Source organism: Procambarus clarkii, chromosome 19, assembly GCF_040958095.1.
Source record: "Procambarus clarkii isolate CNS0578487 chromosome 19, FALCON_Pclarkii_2.0, whole genome shotgun sequence".
Classification (NCBI taxonomy): domain Eukaryota; kingdom Metazoa; phylum Arthropoda; class Malacostraca; order Decapoda; family Cambaridae; genus Procambarus; species Procambarus clarkii.
In genome coordinates, this window is record NC_091168.1 from 31,723,798 (window position 1) to 31,732,554 (window position 8,757).

Here is an 8,757-nt window from a genome sequence, read left to right on the forward strand (position 1 = left end):
GTGACCATGGAGTGATAGCACACAAAATGAGGTTAATGGGTATAACTGGTAAAGTAGGACGCCGGATACTCAGTTTTCTGTCGAACAGAACACAGAGTAACAGTCAACCATATAAAATCGAGTACAGGCGCAGTTAAAAGCTCAGTACCTCAGGGTACAGTCCTTGCACCACTGCTGTTCCTTATTCTCATATCAGATATAGACTCAAATACAAGGCACAGCTTCGTATTATCCTTTGCAGATGACACAAAGATCAACATGAAAATTACCTGTGCTGAAGATATTGAAAAATTACAAGCAGATCGGCCGGGCGGACAGCACGCTGGACTTGTGATCCTATGGTCCTGGGTTCGATCCCAGGCGCCGGCGAGAAACAATGGGCAGAGTTTCTTTCACCCTATGCCCCTGTTACCTAGCAGTAAAATAGGTACCTGGGTGTTAGTCAGCTGTCACGGGCTGCTTCCTGGGGTTGGAGGCCTGGTCGAGGACCGGGCCGCGGGGACAAAAAAAAAAAAAAAACGAAATCATCTCAAGATGACCTCAAGATATTAATAAAGTTTCCGACTGGGCAGCAGAAAATAACATGATGTTTAACAGTGATAAATTTCAGGTACTCAGGTACGGTAAAAATGAGGATCTTAAACATAATACAGGGTACAAAACACAATCAAATGTACCCATAGTAGGAAAACAGCATGTAAAGGATTTGGGAATAATGATGTCCGACGACCTAACGTTTAGGGAGCATAATCAAGCAAATACCGCGTCAGCCAGAAAAATGATGGGATAGATTACGAGAACTTTCAAATCCAGGGATCCCATCACAATGGTTGTACTCTTCAAGTCACTTGTGTTGTCCCGTCTTGAGTACTGCTCAGTACTCACTTCCCCCTTCAGAGCAGGAGAGATTGCTGAAATAGAGGGAATACAGAATACATATACGGTATACAGAAACGAGATAAAACACCTAAATTATTGGGATCGTCTCAAAGCTCTCCGAATGTACTCGTTAGAAAGACGACATTAGAGATACCAAATAATATACACCTGGAAGATACTGGAGGGCCAAGTACCAAATCTACACAGTAAAATAACAACGTACTGGAGTGAACGATATGGAAGAAAATGCAGAATAGAACCAGTGAAGAGCAGAGGTGCCATAGGCACAATCAGAGAACACTGTATAAACATCAGAGGTCCGCGGTTGTTCAACGTCCTCCCAGCGACTATAAGAAATATTGCCGGAACAACCGTGGACATTTTCAAGAGGAAACTAGATTTATTCCTCCAAGGAGTGCCGGACCAACCGGGCTGTGGTGGGTATGTGGGCCTGCGGGCCGCTCCAAGCAACAGCCTGGTGGACCAAATTGTAACAAACTAGGCTGTTGTAAGAATTATCCAGAGTGGTTTATCGACAAAAGAGAATGGGAAGATGAGCCCGCATGGTGACCTGGGAGACCTGACCCCCAGGGGAATTCGCGGTGGAAATAACCAACGCTTTGTTCATAGCTGCGTATAATGAATCATCCTATAGTATTCAGTAATTTAGAGAAATTAGCCTTTATTCATTTTGTATTAAAATTGTATTGTATAATAGTACTGGATACAATATCAAGAGTATTCTAATTATTGAGTTTAAGTCACCATCAGTGACGTCACGAATCAGATCTAACTTGTAAGGCGGAGTGACCGGCGGTCATAGGTCACCAGGGTTGACAGGTCTACTATTCCTCAAAGTTTTAATAACCATTTTTGTGATCGGGAACAGCTCTGCCATTAGATGCTTGTGTAATTTAACTTCAGTAAAATAATTCAACCAGTCTGGATCAATTAAGTACAACAGAGGTTAATTGTTATAACTTAAACCTGGCTAGTAACTTGGTAAAACTTTGACTAGGCGGAAGGATACAATGTTCTGTCTGGGGTAGACCAGACAAGGAAGAGATCAGTGTGGAAACGGGAGCAGCTGGGAGAGGTCAAACATCTTACCTCTCCCCGAGACCAGCCCAACATCTAGAGCTGGTCGCCCAAGGTATAGTTGCTATTGTTAATTATAGGGATAGTCTTCTCATTTGCCATTCAGGTCAAGTAGGGAGTGTTAAAGTGACAGGGAGTGAACATATTTAGATTTTTGTTTTAGTTTTCTTTTAATAAATTAATTAAGTTAAGAATTTGCATTTTTATTGTTTCCATGTGTTTTATGTGTACACTTGTCCTGGTCACGTGGTCCACACGAGGCAGAGTTGGATTGGGCGCCGATTCTAACATCGAATCGGAATTATCATTACCGTGTAATTTATTCCACACTCAAGGTCATCGTTTATAGTGGGGATCAAGCCCCAAGGTTGATTAATTAGCGTGATCGATCCAGACCTCGATCATTGCTCTTGTGTTACTGGTCTGGTGGTGGCAGCGTAGAGGCGACTCTAGGGTTTTGCTCAAGGCCTAGGTCACGCCATACTGGTTGTAGAATCCTAAGTCGGTCAATCGTCTTAGGACCACGTGGTGTGGAGTTGGCTTTGGTAAAAGTTTTGGAGTCCCTTGGTAGAGAATAAAAAGTAAGAATACGGGTAGAGAGGGTAAAGAAAGAAGAGAAGTAGAGAGAGAGGAACCCTAACCCGTGTTACAATGGTGGCAGCGGTGGGATAAAAACTCCCAGAACCCCATCAACCAGGTATCAACCAGGACTGTGCCCTGGGGGTACAGTGGTGCCAGGACTGTGCCCTGGGGTACAGAGCAGCGGTGCCAGGACTGTGCCCTGGGTACAAAGCAGCGGTGCCAGGACTGCGCCCTGGGGTACAGAGCAGCGGTGCCAGGACTGTGCCCTGAGGTACAGAGCAGCGGTGCCAGGACTGTGCCCTGAGGTACAGAGCAGCGGTGCCAGGACTGTGCCCTGAGGGTACAGAGCAGCGGTGCCAGGACTGTGCCCTGAGGGTACAGAGCAGCGGTGCCAGGACTGTGCCCTGGGGTATAGAGCAGCGGTGCCAGGACTGTGCCCTGAGGTACAGAGCAGCGGTGCCAGGACTGTGCCCTGAGGTACAGAGCAGCGGTGCCAGGACTGTGCCCTGAGGGTACAGAGCAGCGGTGCCAGGACTGCGCCCTGGGGTACAGAGCAGCGGTGCCAGGACTGTGCCATGAGGTACAGAGCAGCGGTGCCAGGACTGTGCCCTGAGGGTACAGAGCAGCGGTGCCAGGACTGTGCCCTGAGGTACAGAGCAGCGGTGCCAGGACTGTGCCCTGAGGTACAGAGCAGCGGTGCCAGGACTGTGCCCTGGGGTACAGAGCAGCGGTGCCAGGACTGCGCCCTGGGGTACAGAGCTTTTCACTGCACTTGGGCTTGATCTTATTTGACTGACTGTCACTCTTATCATACAATGTGCGCCACAATGGTATTGACCGAGGCACTACTTGATACACTCCCTGACAACACACTACAAGTATGTGCCAGGCTGTGCTCCTCTCCTCTCAGCTTGTTCCAGGGATCGATAACAGCCGTTACAACCAGGCCTATTTTTGGCATGCAAGAGGAAAACTGATACCTTCTGAGAGTACCTGATCAACTGGACTGTTTGCCATGCGCCAGATTGCGTGAGCTGCGTCTACTAGTCTAGTTGAGTAGGTCGCGGAGTGATCCAAAGAATCCTCTCCAAGATAGGCTCGAAGTAGGCCTAGCAAGCTCGATGCCTGGGGGGGGGGAAGGGGGGCGGGTTGAGCTATGGGGTGTATCGATTGACAAGTTGAGAAGGGCCGCTCCCTATGTCTCTTCTTGTAGTCTAGAGTGTAAGGGAGGGGGGGGCTGTCAACCTGTGAGTGATGGGTCATCACACCTGTCATCACACCTGTCACCACAACACTGCAAGCTTGACACCTTGCCATCACAACACTGCCACTTGTTGCCACGGAAACTGCTGAGACACTCTTTGTCACTCTTTCCTGTCGAGTGACCAGATTTTTTATTGTTTGTTAACGCTAGGCTGCTAAGTGTGTCACCTCCCCCCCCCCCCTGTGTCATGGAATGTGTCACCTCCTGTGTCATGGAATGTGTCACCTTGGGTGTCGTCAGACACAGGTGTCATCCCTTGTTATATACCAGTTATAAATTGATACACAGATTAGATAGTAGATACCAGTGGCCAGACCTTCCCAGACAACACGGCCCCCTCACAACACGGGGCCTGGTTGATACCTGGTTGATGGGGTTCTGGGAGTTGTTCTACTCCCCAAGCCCGGCCCGAGGCCAGGCTTGACTTGTGAGAGTTTGGTCCACCAGGCTGTTGCTTGGAGCGGCCCGCAGGCCCACATATACCTGGTTGATGGGGTTCTGGGAGTTGTTCTACTGCCCAAGCCCGGCCCGAGGCCAGGCTTGACTTGTGAGAGTTTGGTCCACCAGGCTGTTGCTTGGAGCGGCCCGCAGGCCCACATATACCTGGTTGATGGGGTTCTGGGAGTTGTTCTACTGCCCAAGCCCGGCCCGAGGCCAGGCTTGACTTGTGAGAGTTTGGTCCACCAGGCTGTTGCTTGGAGCGGCCCGCAGGCCCACATATACCTGGTTGATGGGGTTCTGGGAGTTGTTCTACTGCCCAAGCCCGGCCCGAGGCCAGGCTTGACTTGTGAGAGTTTGGTCCACCAGGCTGTTGCTTGGAGCGGCCCGCAGGCCCACATATACCTGGTTGATGGGGTTCTGGGAGTTGTTTTACTCCCCAAGCCCGGCCCGAGGCCAGGCTTGACTTGTGAGAGTTTGGTCCACCAGGCTGTTGCTTGGAGCGGCCCGCAGGCCCACATATACCTGGTTGATGGGGTTCTGGGAGTTGTTCTACTGCCCAAGCCCGGCCCGAGGCCAGGCTTGACTTGTGAGAGTTTGGTCCACCAGGCTGTTGCTTGGAGCGGCCCGCAGGCCCACATATACTTGGTTGATGGGGTTCTGGGAGTTGTTCTACTCCCCAAGCCCGGCCCGAGGCCAGGCTCGACTTGTGAGACTTTGGTCCACCAGGCTGTTGCTTGGAGCGGCCCGCAGGCCCACATATACTTGGTTGATGGGGTTCTGGGAGTTCTTCTACTCCCCAAGCCCGGCCCGAGGCCAGGCTCGACTTCCATATCGTTCACTCCAGTACGTTGTTATTTTACTGTGTAGATTTGGGACCTGACCCTCCAGTATTTTCCATGTGTATATTATTTGGTATATCTCTCGTCTCCTTTCTAGAGAGTACATTTGGAGAGCTTTGAGACGATCCCAATAATTTAAGTGTTTTATCTAGTCTATGCGTGCCGTATATGTTCTCTGTATTCCCTCTATTTCAGCAATCACTCCTGCTCTGAAGGGGGAAGTGAGTACTGAGCAGTACTCAAGACGGGACAACACAAGTGACTTGAAGAGTACAACCATTGTGATGGGATCCCTGGATTTGAAAGTTCTCGTAATCCATCCGATCATTTTTCTGGCTGACGCGATATTTGCTTGGTTATGCTCCCTAAACGTTAGATCGTCGGATATCATTATTCCCAAATCCTTGACATGCTGTTTTTCTACTATGGAAAGATTCGATTGTGTTTTGTACCCTGTATTATGTTTCAGATCCTCATTTTTGCCGTACTTGAGTACCTGAAATTTATCACTGTTAAACATCATGTTATTTCTGCTGCCCAATCGAAAACTTTGTTGATATCTTCTTGTAGTTTTTCAATGTCTTCAGCAGAGGTAATTTTCATCCTGATTTTTGTGTCATCTGCAAAGGACGACACGAAGCTGTGACGTGTATTTTTGTCTATATCAGATATGAGAATAAGCAACAGTAGCGGTGCAAGGACTGTACCTTGAGGTACAGAGCTTTTAACTGCGCTTGGACTCGATTTTATCTGATTGACTGTTACTCTTTGTGTTCTGTTCGACAGGAAATTGAGTATCCAGCGTCCTACTTTTCCAGTTATTCCCATTGACCTCATTTTGTGAGCTATCACCCCATGGTCACATTTGTAGAACGCCTTTGCAAAGTCTGTGTATACAACATCTGCATTTTGCTTTTCTTCTAGGGCTTCTGTGATTTTGTCATAGTGGTTGAGTAACTGTGACAGACAGGATCTTCCCGCTCTAAATCCATGTTGTCCTGGATTGTGCAATTCATTGTTTTCCATAAAACTAGAAATTTGATTCCTAATTACTCTTTCAAACACTTTTATTATGTGTGATGTTAGTGCAACTGGCCTATAATTTTTTGCCAAGGCTTTACTCCCCCCCCCCCCCCCCCCCCCCCCTTGTGCAACGGAGCTATATCTGCAGATTTAAGTGCTGCTGGTATCTCCCCTTTATCCAGGCTCTTTCTCCATATTACGCTGAGTGCTCTCGCTACTGGTACTTTACATTTCTTTATGAACATTGAATTCCATGAGTCTGGACCCGGGGCTGAGTGCATAGGCATATTGTCAATTTCTCTTTCAAAATCTGTCACGCTCGTGTTGATATCAGTTATATTTACAGGTGTTTGGATATCACGCATAAAGAAGTTGTCCGGATCTTCCACTTTCATGCTGTGCATCGGAGTGCTAAACATGTGTAGGAATTTTATTTGTTAGATCATTTTCCCGTTGAATGTTAGTTATTTCCCAGTTTATTTTCTCCCGGTCTATCCTTTTATTATTAAAATTGAATTTATTTAATAACCCTTCTGGCTTGTTGTTTCTCTTGGGCCTAGTCCAGTCCAGCAACCAGGAGGCCTGGTCGACGACCGGGCCGCGGGGACACTAAGCCCCGGAAGCACCTCAAGGTAGCCTCAAGGTAGCCTACTACCGTTATTAATGTTAGTTTGCACCTCAATGAGCTTGTGGTCCGAGTACGTAGTGTCTGAGACAGTAATGTCTCTGATTAGCTCCTCATTGTTCGTGAATATCAGGTCCAGCGTGTTCTCGTTCCTAGTTGGTTCTGTAATCTGCTGATTGAGCGAGAATTTGTCACAGAATCTCAGTAGTTCTCTGACCTGTGGTTGGTTATTTCCAGGTTAATTTCCTGCTATAATGTTATTGTTTACTATTCTCCATTGTAAACTGGGTAGATTGAAGTCTCCAAGGAAGATAATATCTGGTACTGGGTTTGTTAGGTTATCAAGGATATTCTCTATTTGGTGGATCTGTTCAGTGAATTCCTCAACTGTTGCATCTGGCAGTTTGTATATTAGAATAATAATTAGATTTATATTTTCGGATAGAGTGACACCTGATATATGATTTATTGTTGGTATCATATCCATGAAAAATTCATTTGGGTTATCAATCTTTAGTGTGTTTAGTGACTCGCTGAGATTGTCTTTACCCTTGACCATTATCTTCACCCATTAACCTGCTACACTCACCCTTGACCATTACCACCACCCATTAACCTGCTATACTCACCCTTGACCATTACTACCACCCATTAACCTGCTATATTCGCCCTTGACCATTACCACCACCCATTAACCTGCTATACTCACCCTTGACCATTACCACCACCCATTAACCTGCTACACTCACCCTTGACCATTACCACCACCCATTAACCTGCTATACTCACCCTTGACCATTACCACCACCCATTAACCTGCTATACTCACCCTTGACCATTACCACCACCCATTAACCTGCTATACTCACCCTTGACCATTACCACCACCCATTAACCTGCTATACTCACCCTTGACCATTACCACCACCCATTAACCTGCTATACTCACCCTTGACCATTACCACCACCCATTAACCTGCTATACTCACCCTTGACCATTACCACCACCCATTAACCTGCTATACTCACCCTTGACCATTACCACCACCCATTAACCTGCTATACTCGCCCTTGACCATTACCACCACCCATTAACCTGCTATACTCACCCTTGACCATTACCACCACCCATTAACCTGCTACACTCACCCTTGACCATTACCACCACCCATTAACCTGCTACACTCACCCTTGACCATTACCACCACCCATTAACCTGCTATAGTTCCCATGAAATTGTTCCCTGTCGGAAGGGCAGGTCCACCAGGCGAACACCATTAAAGGATACTTGATCAACCGGTCTGTCATGTCAGGTTGCGAGCAGCGGCGCCAGGTTGACTAGACGAGACCAACCAGGTGATCTGGTCAGCTACCGGGCCGCGGGGGGCATTGATCCACGGAAGATGTATGAGGCAAGGCCTAGGGGGGAAGGGGGAGGGTCGCCCTACGCAGAGGTGGTTCAGGGGACCTACTCCCCCCGCGGCCTCCTGGTAGTCTGGTCGACCAGGTGGATTCATCGGGTTGTTGTGTGCCTTTGTTTACATATAGTCAGACAGCATCTAAACTTGTCAATCAAGTGATGGTATGGATCAACCTCGTAGTGGTTCGGAGCTCCTAAACTGCTTAATATATGTAAGCACAGTCGCCGTAGACTGAGATAAGATGTCCTACCATAACTACTTGATGAGTCCCCGGCCCCCCTGGCCCTTAGCAACCAGTCCTCAAACCAAGTCCATTCCATCCAGCGGTCGACCCCAAAGGTACATTCATCACTTTTAAAATGCTGTTCATTCAAAATAGGAATTCTCTCAAACATAAATTAATATTGTTATACTTTCATATTGTGCATATGTAGGCACTGGTTAGGTGTTTAGGTTCTGTTGGCGATTATTTGTAGTACGTGGGTGAAGCATTTACAGCGTTGTGGTTCGAACACAAGTCGTCAGTGAAGCACTTGTTCCGGAAGTGTTCGAACGTCATCAGTTGTGAGTCGTGTGTAAACCATT